This window comes from Oncorhynchus mykiss, chromosome 16, assembly GCF_057628025.1.
Source record: "Oncorhynchus mykiss isolate SJ-2025 chromosome 16, ASM5762802v1, whole genome shotgun sequence".
NCBI classification, from domain to species: Eukaryota; Metazoa; Chordata; class Actinopteri; order Salmoniformes; family Salmonidae; genus Oncorhynchus; species Oncorhynchus mykiss.
The window spans coordinates 19,637,532-19,650,936 of NC_143037.1; the positions used below are offsets into that span (position 1 = coordinate 19,637,532).

Sequence of the window (13,405 nt, forward strand, 5' to 3'; positions counted from 1 at the left end):
TCTCACACCGCTCAGTAATGAATAGGGCTTCTTATCTCTATTGGCTTTGTGTGTGTGTGTGTGTGTGTGTGTGTGTGTGTGTGTGTGTGTGTGTGTGTGTGTGTGTGTGTGTGTGTGTAGAGCGGTGTGGGCCCTCAGAGCACCCCAGCCACTGGCCCCAAATAATCTCAGCACAGCAGACCTCTTTCTTACCCCCGCTCTATACCGTGGCTCCTGTAGCGTAGGGGAAACGGACATTACCCGCTAAGAAAGGGTTCGCAAACACCAACAACGAGCACAGGGCCCTCTGCGTGATAATTCAATGACTCTCATCCGACCTCTCCCAACCCTTGCTCGTCCCCTTCTCTCCCGCCCTTCTACCCCTTAGGTAACTGGCCTGTATTTCTGTGACCGACATTCAAAACACACTGTCAGCGTAATACACTTAATGAAGTCTCAATGATACGGGACGGCATTTGACATATATTATATCTGAATGCATAGAATTAGGTTTAGGCGGTATACTGGGGTATTTGGAAATAGCTACGGGATGGTTTTTCGATACCTTTTCAAAGATGTCTTTGAAGTTTTTCCCAATAAGCTTTGATATTTGTCGCTACTTTTTAAGTAAATGCCTGCAGTCAACTTCTGCAATACGTTGGGAGATCAAGCAGATCACATTTTCACTTCACCTGCCGCATTATTTTACAGGGTTTGTAAATAGAACTAAGAGAGATTGTTCTGGGACGACGGTGCAACTATAGTTTTCCTTCACAGAAAATACATGATTGAAACACATTCGGCAGAAAATTAGATGACACTATTTGGCCACACAAGTAAATGATCTTATGATGAAAAGGCAAGGTATTTTTTGGTAAAACAATGCATGGCCATCATATTTCTAATGTTTACCATAGAAAGAATGTAGCCAGCTACATTTCCTAATGCTTTGCATGAAGTTAATCTTGCATTTTATCAGAGAAAAGTAGGGTAGGCTACACCGAGAAAAGTACCAGAGAAAAGTAGGGTAGGCTACACCGAGAAAAGTACAGGAGAAAAGTAGGGTAGGCTACACCGAGAAAAGTACAGGAGAAAAGTAGGGTAGGATACACAGAGAAAAGTACCAGAGAAAAGTAGGGTAAGCTACACCGAGAAAAGTACCAGAGAAAAGTAGGGTAGGCTACACCGAGAAAAGTACCAGAGAAAAGTAGGGTAGGCTACACCGAGAAAAGTACCAGAGAAAAGTAGGGTAGGCTACACCGAGAAAAGTACCAGATAACAGTAGGGTAGGCTACACCGAGAAAAGTACAGAAGAAAAGTAGGGTAGGCTACACCGAGAAAAGTAGAGGAGAAAAGTAGGGTAGGCTACACAGAGAAAAGTACAGGAGAAAAGTAGGGTAAGCTACACCGAGAAAAGTACCAGAGAAAAGTAGGGTAGGCTACACCGAGAAAAGTACAGAAGAAAAGTAGGGTAGGCTACACCGAGAAAAGTACAGGAGAAAAGTAGGGTAGGCTACACCGAGAAAAGTACCAGAGAAAAGTAGGGTAGGCTACACCGAGAAAGTAGCTACACATCAGTCAGGGTGCTTGCTGTCTGCTGATAGAATGCCCGTTCGTGTCGTGAATTCTCACCATCCAAGTGGAGAAGTGCAACTGAACCACAAAATTAGTCGGAGGCCGAGCAGAAATTACAATAAGAAGCATTTTAGATCTGCGTTTACAAAACGCAGCAAGATGTTTTTTTTCTGCGTGAAAAACATTGAAACTTGCTAGTTAACAAAAATATAACCGCAATATGTAAAGTGTTGGTTCGATGTTTCATGAGCTGAAATAAAATATCCCAGAAATTTTCCACATGCCCAAAAAGCGTATTTCTCTCAAATTTTGTACACCAATTTATTCACATCCCTGTTAGTGAGCATTTCTCCTTTGCCAAGATAATCCAGCCACCTAACAGGTGTGGTATACCAAGAAGCTGATTAAACAGCATGATCATTACACAGATGCAACTTGTGCTGGGGACAATAAAAGGCCATTAAAATGTGCACTTTTGTCACACAATAGAATGCCACAGATGTCTCAAGTTGAGGGAGTGTGCAATTAGCATGCTGACTGCAGGAATGTCCACCAGAGCAGTTGCCAAACAATTGAGTGTTAATTTCTCTACCATAAACCACCTCCAACATCGTTTTAAAGAATTTGGCAGTATGTCCAACCGGCCTCAATACCGCAGACAAGGTGTATGATGTCGTGTTGGTGAGTGGTTTGCTGATTGATGTCAACGATGTGAACAGAGTGCCCCATGGTGGCGGTGGGGTTACGGTGTGGGCAGGCATAAGCTACGGACAATTGAACACGATAGTATTTTATCCATGGCAATTTAAATTCACAGATACCGTGGCAAGATCCTGAGGCCCATTGTGAGGCCCATTTTTTTTTTCAAGGTATCTGTGACCAATAGATGCATGTCTGTATTCCCAGTCATGTGAAATCCATAGATTGACTGATATCCTTATATGAGCTGTAAAACCTTTGAAATTGTTGCGTTTACATTTTTGTTCAGTATAAGTAAGTGGTGAAACGGCTAGCTTAGTTAGCGGTGCGCGCTAAATAGCGTTTCAATCGGTGATGTCACTTGCTCTGAGACCTTGAAGTAGTGGTTCCCCTTGCTCTCCAAGGGCCGCGGCTTTTGTGGAGCGATGGGTAATGATGCTTCGAGGGTGACTGTTGATGTGTGCAGAGGGTCCCTGGTTCGCGCCCGGGTATGGGCGAGGGGACGGTCTAAAGTTATACTGTTACATGCGCATCATATTGTGTTATCTTTCTGCCCTGTTTGAGAAGTCAAAGCCCTTTGGATGAGTTATCTGTACAGCTGCCACTGCCAATGTTCCCTCTAAACTGCGGGTGTGCGCCGTCCGCGCACCTCCTCCAGGACTGCAGCGCAGAGGAAATGCCAGGCCAAGCAGAGACGCAAGGGATTGAACTTCACTGAGTTCGCACAGTTAGTTTGCACTATATAGATCAACGTTTTTTTCTGTGATCGAATCAACATTATATCAGCCCCATTTTTAATGCAACAAACCAAAACAAATCTAACTTTGCAAGATTGAGTCTGATTTTGTTGTAGGCAGAGATTTGATCTTGCAACCTATCGGTTACTAGTCCAACACTCTAACCACTCGGCTACCTGCCGCCTCAGTTATAGATACTATAGGACAGTTGAGTTACTGCTTCCTACAAAAGCACAAAACGTGTAGGCTACATTTCAAGCTGTCTTTGAAAAGCCAGTTAGGTAAAATGCTTACGTCTTAATAATTAAAAGGGACAGTGTTGTACTTTGAGACGGGCTTAGATAGCCTACATTGTCTAATTCTCTGTATGGTAATAATAATGAAAAGTATCTTGTAAAGTGGTTTCTTGCATTATACAACACACTAATATCAGGCACTTCTTTTTACGTAAAAACTTTAACCTTTTCACATGTGAGTTGCAAATATCTCTAATGGTCGCCCCAGCGCGAGTTGTTTTATGCACTTGATGTCAGAACGCGCTCACTGTTCCAAAATGTGATTGTTACACAACAGGACAGTTAACATGCGCTGCCTGCTAATTATCTATCGGCTGTGTTTCAACTCGTCAATTTCAAATTATTTTCGAGTTGTATTTTCTAACAACAGTTTGAATTGAGGTGTGTTCCGCCTCCTCGTTAATTCACATAGAAGTAGCCCATTTCAGTGTTGCGGACAATTTATGTTTGAGGCTTTACTGTGCCTTATTTTCTGTAAATCGTGTTGTCGTTTCTACTGTAGCATGAAGTATGTATGCTAAACTTCCTGAAGTGAATGATCGTAGATGACACACCCCCTTCAACATGCATAATGCAAACAGACCAAACATCTTGTCTCCTCTTATCTTTGGTTGACGCGAAAAAACAAACATGTCAGTGCGCACAAACTACCCATCGTCAGGTTACTTTTGATTTCTAGAAAGTGTTTTACTCAATAATTTAGATCAATAGTGAGCTCACCCGTGATGTGATGAATTATAAATAGTAATTGCTATTAGCTAATTCATATTGTGGTTTCTGTCAGCCGAGAGTTCTCTAAATATGACCGCTTGTGTTACTTCAATCTTTCCTCAGTTAGCGCTAGGACTAATGTAGCCTACATTTTCCATTTTGGATGATTGTGTTATGCTGTCGCTACTTCTGTGAATGTCTGAACATTGCATCCCAAAAATGGTCACATTCAGGACATAACTTTGTAAGGAATGTGTTACTGCAAAATGTTTCTGTGAAAACAAAGTGTTGCCAACTCAAAAGCTGACTGTTGCGTCAATCTAAACTGGCGTTCTAATCACACCAGTTTGAGCGTATGCTGCAGGGACCACTGTAGTGGTAGTCACACCCGTTTGTTGGTACATGTGAAAAGGTTTCAAGTCTCATGCAATGTAGGCCTGCATTGAGCACCACATATAGGCTACTGTAGACAATATCATAGAAATCCCAAACTATTTCCATGTGATCATTTTAGAAAGATTTCCTCCATTGGTTTTGTTGGTAGGCCTACATTATGCACAAATAGCCACAATAGCCTATTGGCTACTGTCTAAACCTGTAAGGGTACAGCCTCAGTGTTCACTGGAAACGCATGCCAGAAGTTGCACGAAATTTTTTACAACATTCAAGTTCTCTCTCACAAATTTGCTCAGTGCCCCCCAAAATTAGAGGGAATATTGGCCACTGCTATCTTGATTTCCTTGCGTTTTTTTCTCCTCTCCGTTCTCGACTGCCTGCTCCTCCCAGTTATTCTCTGAGCAGAGCAGACAGACCCGTTGTCCTAGCGACTCCACACAGACACAGTGTGAACACATGCTGATTCAGAGTCAGTACGGTTCTTCCTTCAGGCAAGCATGCGTCAACATTTTGTTCATTTGCACAATGTCTCGCGTTCACATTCGCTTGTAAATGTCCAAACTCAACAAAAATTACATTTGGTAGCTCCTACCTATATGTATAACTTTATGAGCTGGATTGCCTGTCTTTGCAAATTAGTTTATTTTCGTTTGCTCATTAGCATGTTTAGCTAGCAGCCTCCATGGAGATTCACAATAACTTGTGCACATTTTCTTAGCATTCTAGAAATATATATTTTTTGCGTTTAATGACGCCTCCTTGGGTACTATGTCGGTACATACTGTAAATCCCAGAATGAGAGAAGGACGGTATTACAATATGAAAATCTGGATACCGCCCAACCCTACATAGAACATCAAAGGGGGTGTCGAGAGTGTATGTGTGTGTGAGTTGTATCTCTTTACCCTTGTATTGACTCACACATTTTCTTTGAAGAAAGCTTAAATAAAGAGTTGAGTTCCTGCAGCATCAGAGGGGAGATTTAGATTGCTGTTTATAGTCTGTCGCATAGCTGCTAGTGGCAAGATGGTGTTTTTGAAGTTGTTATAGTTCAACTAGCTCAACATTTACTGAGTGTGTGTGTGTGTGTGTGTGTGTGTGTGTGTGTGTGTCAGTGTCAACGAGTGTGTCTGCATGAATGTGTGGGGCTCAGAAAATGGAGCCATCCACCGGATTATCAGAAGACAGCTCTTTGAAAAGGAGGGTCCTCATTTGCATAAGCGGCCGCAAAAAAAAGACCTACAGAAAAGAAAAGAAAGAGGGAGAGAGAGCAGTGGCGACACTTGCCAAGCCAATGGATGGGGGATAATGCTTTGGATAGGTTCAAGTATTCAGGGCAGGGAAGGGTTTCGGCCCCCCGGTTCCCTCAAAGCAAATGGAAATAATGTGAAATTAGTAAATAAATTGAATAATGATAGTACTGTCAGGCTGATGTGGGGGGGAGGGACGATAAAAAGGAGGAAGATAGGGAGGGAAAGACACCGAAGTCTGTGGCCTCTCTTGTGGGAGCACTGTTGGCTTAGCTGCTGGTGGTTGGCAGCTCTCACCAACAACACTGGCCCTTGCCAAAGCCAGTGTGTGTACGCCCCAGGCGCCCGCTTCTGCTGCCTCTGCACAGGGGGCCTTGTCTGGTTCACTTTCCATCTCTGTCTTTCTCCCTCTTTCCATCTCTCCCAGCCTTTCTCCCACCCTCTTTCACTCTCTGTCATCTCGCTCTCTCTCCGATTCACTGTCTCACATTATCCCTCTCTCTTCATCCCCCCTCTATCCATCTCTCTCTCTCCCTCCCCTCTGTGTGGTGTCCGGAGGGGATGTCCCCAGCCTTCTGATAAAGAACTCACACCACCCACACCCAAAGCAGAGTCACCTTGGAGCTGTCATAGCGGCCATCGCGCCAGACAGGCTCCAGGGCTAACTGCTCAGATGACAATAAGCACAGTTTACACTGGTCTGGGATCTGATGACCAGACAGAAAAGTATCAGACTGGTGGTATTGTGAGCGTTGACCTTGCAATAGAACATGTGAACATTACAAAGGCAAAATGTGGGGTATAACATGCTTTTCATTTTTGAAACATCTCTACATGTGACCGACATACATTTGACATGCTAAACCAAAAGTTTTCTGAGGGTATTTAACATACAAATGAAAATATCACCGCATAGATGACGCTCTTCTCGACTCTGCAGTTAATTACCAACCGTTAATCAGTCATTAGGGCTAAATGACTAAATGAAGGAGAGCCGGCTTGGGGAGAAATGTGTTTTACATGGCGTGCTTAATAAGCACAATATGAGCAGTGCTCAAATGAGTTTCTATTTTCCAATAATGACCTGATCTCCTGAGAGGTTCTCTGTGTGTGTGTACCTCAATGCTACTGTGTTGATTACCTTCTATACTCATATAGGCAGGAATTATCTATACTGATGGGTGATATGGCCTGAGATAACATTCAATGTGGTTCCGAAGTCACACAATTGAGCTTTACATTCAGGGTACATTGTGTGTGTGACCTGTGTTGAAGTAGGTGGCAAATTAATGGTTGTGGTATGATTCACAAGTGGTAGGCTACTCAATGTTATCTTTATCCCTACAGAACAAACCGTGTGTGTGTGTGTGTGTGTGTGTGTGTGTGTGTGTGTGTGTGTGTGTGTGTGTGTGTGTGTGTGTGTGCGCGTGCAGTGCAAGGCCCAAATCTGGAGTTAACCTGTCCATTCCAGCCTGCAACTGCGGCTTCCCTTCAGCGTATATATGGTCCGACTAGTAAACTGTCTTCTGTTTGTTTGTCTACTCTCTGTTTACCTACAAACCCAAAAGTTTCCTCTTTGGCTTGCCCGCCCACCCACATGGCATCCGGGCTTGTCCCTGGGATGTCCCCAGAGTGCCACGGACCACCAGCGCAGACACACACACCACCTGTCTGACCATGCCGCCGCCTCACTCACACACACACACACTACCATATCCATATTTACTCACAGGCAGGACATTCTATCTGTACAGTTTAAAACACTACAGAGGTCGCCAACATTAACACACACACACACACACACACACACACACACACACACACACACACACACACACACACACACACACACACACACACACACACAACAGGGCTCCTAATGTTTCCGGCCTCTGAAAATATAATTTAATATTCCCCCACCCCTCTGAAAGGCTTAATACATTCCAATTTGCCGCTCGTAAAGTCCAAATCTACAGCAACACTGCCCCAGCCGGGGTTGGATTTCCCCACCAAGCAATGACTGGAGTACAGAGTGAGTTCCATGGGGGAAAACAATACAGCCAACTATACCATAAGGGTATAATATAATAACATCAGTAACCAGGAATGATGTACCCAGTTTCCCAGTAATACTAGAGCCACTATGGTTTGCCTACATGCTACATCTGATGTAACAAGGTTCAGCTTATTAGCTAATAAACCTACCATCTAGCGTGCCTAGCTTCCTGCTAATAACAACATCAATAGAATAGACAGAAATTATCGTTGACCCAGTTGCCTAGCCTAGCTTCATGATAATACCAACATCGAAACATTAGCCAGGAGTGACAGGTAGCCTAGCCTCTAGCCTAGTTTCCCATTCCCCAGCAGCATAAATGCTAAATGAGCTCCCTACTGAAAGAAAGGATGGATTAGTGACTAGTTCCAGGGTTGGTTGCCTTCGCCAACAATTTTCCGATAATGGAGGTAAAGACACCTCTGGAGGTTAGGTAAGGTTACGCTGAGCTGTGTGTTAGCCGAGAATGGATGGATTAACCCTTCTGCTCTGTTTGGCCCCAATAATTGGCCTGCAGGGACTGAACTCGAGAATAGCTTTGACTGAACCAGGTGACTGCTCTCTGGCCACTCAGGAGAAAGCACCTGGAACACTGACTGACTGGACGGGCTGGGCTCTCTAGGGTGCAGACCTGGGTTCAACTAGTATTTGCAATCATTGAAATGATATGAGAGTTTGCTCTAGCCTGCCTGAAGTGCCAGATGGGTTGGGTTTGCAGTTTTGGGACTACTCTATTGGTCCATTAAGCCAGGAAAGCTCAATCAAGCACAGATAAAGTATTTTAAATTATTTCAAACCGTATTTGAACCCAGGTCTGCTAGGGTGCGAGTCAGAATGTGTGAGTATGATCCATCTGAAAATAGTGAAATGACAGTTGAATGAGCACATAATATTTCACTCAACTGAGTTGGTCATGTGTTTTGTGAGCAACCATGTTGGAATCAAGGCTGGCAAAGTAAAGAGAAATTAGGGTGACAGTTGAAATGGATGATCATTTGGCTACTTCATCCTCTAATGAAGTAACTCATTTATTTTATAAATGATTTGGTTTGTCCTAAATCGTCCTGCCAATCCCAAAACACCCTGTGGCTTGGGAGTCTACGATACACCATGTTGCTAAGGGGAAAAAGTTGAATAAGTGGAAAATATGCTCTACATACAAACAAATAACTTGGCCGCCATGCACTGCGTCGACACCAGTGCTATTGCTAGCACTAACAGAATGTCCACTACATTTCTGCCCACAGATCTGCAATAGAATTGTGAAGCCCAAGAGAGACAAATCGCTTCCCTAAAACGTCCAGTTTGTGTGTTGCAGCCTACATTTAGTACACTGCAGCTTTGAAATCCATAAACCCCCAAAAAGGATTGGATTTCCTCCAACAATCTGACATTCTGTAAATCCCCATATTCTAAAGCTCCAAACAAACTTTCTCTTTCTTTCCCTCTTTTTTTAGGTTGTAATGTGAATTGAGTGGCCGGGGATTAACTGTGTTTCGTGAGAGTGGTTGTGTGTGAGAGTGTGTGTGTATGCATGTGTGTGTGTCAGGGAAAGAAAGTGATGGTAAGAAAGAGAGAGAGAGAGAGTGGTGGTGATAATGGGTAAATGGAAAGAGAAGAGGGGAAAGGGGGATACCTAGTCAGTTGTACAACTGATTGCATTCAACTGAAATCTGTATTCCGCATTTAACCCAACCGCTTTGCATCAGAGACGCGGGAGGATGCCTTAATCGACATCCACGTCTTCGGCCCTAGTGAACAGTGGGTTAACTGGCTTGCGCAGAACGACAGATTTTTACCTTGTTGAGGCTCTCTGTGCATGTGCTGCATACCCTGGTATGGCACAAGGATGGTATATAGCCCAAACTGTCACAGTTCTGGTCAGCTTAAGGGGTGGTTCTCAATGACATAGCAGCTGGGTCTGGTCTGCTTAGTCCATTGACTGGATATGAACCAGAAAAAGGAAGCCTATGAAATGTCTCGCTTTCTCTATCGTCTCTGGTGGTGTGAGTGGTTTGGCTGGAATCATGGGAGTTTGGGCCTTGAACAACAGAAAAATATTAGCGTAAACTGACTATAAATGTAATTCTATAGGTTTTTGAGTCTGTATTTAAAATATTTACAGCTGTTATTAGGAGAAAAGAAGAGCAATATATGATCAGAAAACTACAGACACGTTATACAAGTCGCTAGAAATGACATCGTGGCAGGGATCCTACTCATCTATGTCATAGAGCAGCACTCTCCCATTTTGTCCAGGACAAAACAGTCAAAATGAGACTGAAAATGTGTAGGACTTCACTAAACAGTCCATAATAACATCCCAAATGTTAATTTTGGTGGAACTGCCCTTTAAAAGCAATGGACAGCATGCGTGGGTGTGATAGTTCTACTAATAAAAATAAAATTTAAATAATACTCATTATCTAGGCAGAGTGAAAACCCTGGAGAAAGTCACAGAAACATCAATGAACGCAAAACCAAAAGGGTAAATCCATTTCAATTCGATACATTTTTGACAGCATCCCTTTTGATTTAAATAAAACTTTTTATACATGTTTGCCTGTGGAAAAAGTGGTCAGAAATTGACTTTTTGGACCGGAGTGCAAAAATGTTCAGGAGACAAAAGGTGCGAAAGTTGACCCTTGTTGCATACCCCACCATACCACGAGAGACATCCGTCTTCATCACTGGAAAAGATAAACGGTTGAGTTTGATATCATTTAAAAGCGTACAAACAGGGTTGTAAAACAACTTCATTAAACAAAATGTAAAAAATGTTTTTTTATAACACTTTTACATCATCTAAAAATGCATAAGCTCTTTTTTTTCATAATCACATATGTTGTAGTTTAAACCCTACTTTACGTCATCTCAGGTTTTTGTGTTGTCTCAACCGACTGAGGGCACAACATGCTCTTGAATACAGAGTGGGTGTCATTTTAAATCAAGGATCTATTCCTTCAGACCACATCAATTCAGCTGGAACACAATAGATTTTTTTTTTAAATTGAAATTTCAACTTTACTACCACACAGATGGCCGCCGAGCCACCCACCGTCAACTTAAATGGTCATGTCTATTCTATTATCTACATTTCTATGAGTTCAATTGGTTTCCTATGGAGGATTCACAACATAATTTAATACAGAAGATATTCCTGTTCAAGTAAAGTTTTTCTGATGTGTGGACCTCCAACCATATTTGTGGTACCATTTGAAAGTGGGAATGTAACTTGTATTAAAACAGGGTCTAAACTAAAAACATATAAAACATTTTAAAAAATGAATTTCTGTGTTTTTAGATAATTGATGTTTAAGGTTAGAAAATGACAATTGTTATTTTTTTCAATAAATAAAATAGTTTGACAACCCTGTTTGTAAGCTTTTAAATGATATAAATATTTGATATTTTCCAGTGATGAAGACATGGATGTCTCATGGTAGGGTGGGGTATCCAAAATAGATCAACTTTTAGCACCATTATCTCTTGAATGTTTTGGCATTCATGTCCAAAATGTTACTTTCTGCAAATATGTATGGACGGTTTCGTTCAAATCAAAAAGGCATGCTGTCAAAAAGTGATTGATTTCAAATAGATTTACCCTAAAGAAAACTTCACAAATGTTTACTGTTGTTAGGCCAAGACACACACACAATGTCATTTCAGAATACCAATTGTTTTACCAACAAAATACAACACACTATATATTCCAGCCCATTCCTTGTGTGTGTGTGTTTCTCTCTAGCTACAGCCAGCTACACAGGAACATGTCTAGCTACAGCCAGCTACACAGGAACATGTCTAGCTACAGCCAGCTACACAGGAACATGTCTAGCTACAGCCAGGTACACAGGAACATGTCTAGCTACAGCCAGGTACACAGGAACATGTCTAGCTACAGCCAGCTACACAGGAACATGTCTAGCTACAGCCAGGTACACAGGAACATGTCTAGCTACAGCCAGCTACACAGGAACATGTCTAGCTACAGCCAGGTACACAGGAACATGTCTAGCTACAGCCAGGTACACATGAACATGTCTAGCTACAGCCAGCTACACAGGAACATGTCTAGCTACAGCCAGGTACACAAGAACATGTCTAGCTACAGCCAGCTACACAGGAACATGTCTAGATACAGCCAGCTACACAGGAACATGTCTAGCTACAGCCAGGTACACAGGAACATGTCTAGCTACAGCCAGGTACACAGGAACATGTCTAGCTACAGCCAGGTACACAGGAACATGTCTAGCTACAGCCAGGTACACAAGAACATGTCTAGCTACAGCCAGCTACACAGGAACATGTCTAGCTACAGGAGGCCTCTGTATAATTCATGGACACAGTTTTATGAAATGTTTATGATATCATATTTTGACCATTATTACTCCGCTATGAGTCAGGGGTGTTAACACAGATGGAGAAACCTTGACACCGGGTACGCACAACCACCTCACTCCCTCTCACCAACAGAGGAAGGATATGTGGCATTTGGTAAAAATGATTACTCAAGTAAGCATTACAAACATAAATCACGCAAGGAGGAAAATCAAACTATTACGTCACTGAGTGTACGTGTGTGAGTGTGTGTACACTGCTTCGCTGTCTCGTAGCATTATTGTGTTTATTTGGATCCCCATTAGCTTTAGCAGAAACTACTCTTCCTAGTGACTGATTGAGTAGGAAGAGGTGGTCAGTGTCCCTGGCTAGCTCCCCAGTGTTTACTGACAGGAAATGTTTGTCCTGCAAAAGGGAAGGAACCCTGCCGCCCCTCTCGCCAAACACTGGGAGCGAGTCCCGACAAGACACACACACCACAGACAGCAATGCAGTGCCCCCCCACACCCACACACTATGCAATGTACCACTGCCATCAGAATGTTCCTTATTCAAATTGATACAGACACAACTCAAATGAGAAATAATGGGGGATGTGGATACAACTGACTGCGTTTCACAGTTCCTCCTGTTGCTATTCCCAATGAACACCATGCTAATCCCAATGAACACCATGCTTTCCCCAATGAACACCACGCTAATCCCAATGAACACCATGCTAATCCCAATGAACACCATGCTAATCCCAATGAACACCATGCTAATCCCTATGAACACCATGCTATTCCCAATGAACACCATGCTAATCCCAATGAACACCATGCTAATCCCAATGAACACCATGCTTTCCCCAATGAACACCATGCTAATCCCAATGAACACCATGCTAATCTCAATGAACACCATGCTTTTCCCAATGAACACCATGCTTTTCCCAATGAACACCATGCTTTTCCCAATGAACACCATGCTTTTCCCAATGAACACCATGCTAATCCCAATGAACACCATGCTAATCCCTATGAACACCATGCTAATCCAATGAACACCTTGCTAATCCCAATGAACACCATGCTAATCCCTATGAACACCATGCTAATCCCTATGAACACCATGCTAATCCCAATGAACACCATGCTAATACACCCAGATGGAAAGTCAATACACTGACCCCAAACCACCTGGCTGGCCGGAGATTGGAGACTACGTCTCCTATAGCAACCTGTAGTCATTTTACATAGGCTAGATAAGATCCGCTTTAGAGGTGTGTCCATTTTGAGATGTCAGGTTGATTACCCTGCCCTCCTGTCCTGTTTGATCTAGGCAGTATTCAGTGTGTGTGTGTGTTATGCTCGGTTTACC

The 13,405-nt window shown here is 42.8% G+C and overlaps 1 protein-coding gene across 16 annotated transcripts in view; it reads right to left on the bottom strand.

Moving 5' to 3' along the window:
• Positions 1-13,405, bottom strand: part of raraa (retinoic acid receptor, alpha a) — a 217,701-nt gene that overhangs the window by 106,624 nt on the left and 97,672 nt on the right. The gene's annotated exons all lie outside the window — the stretch shown is intronic.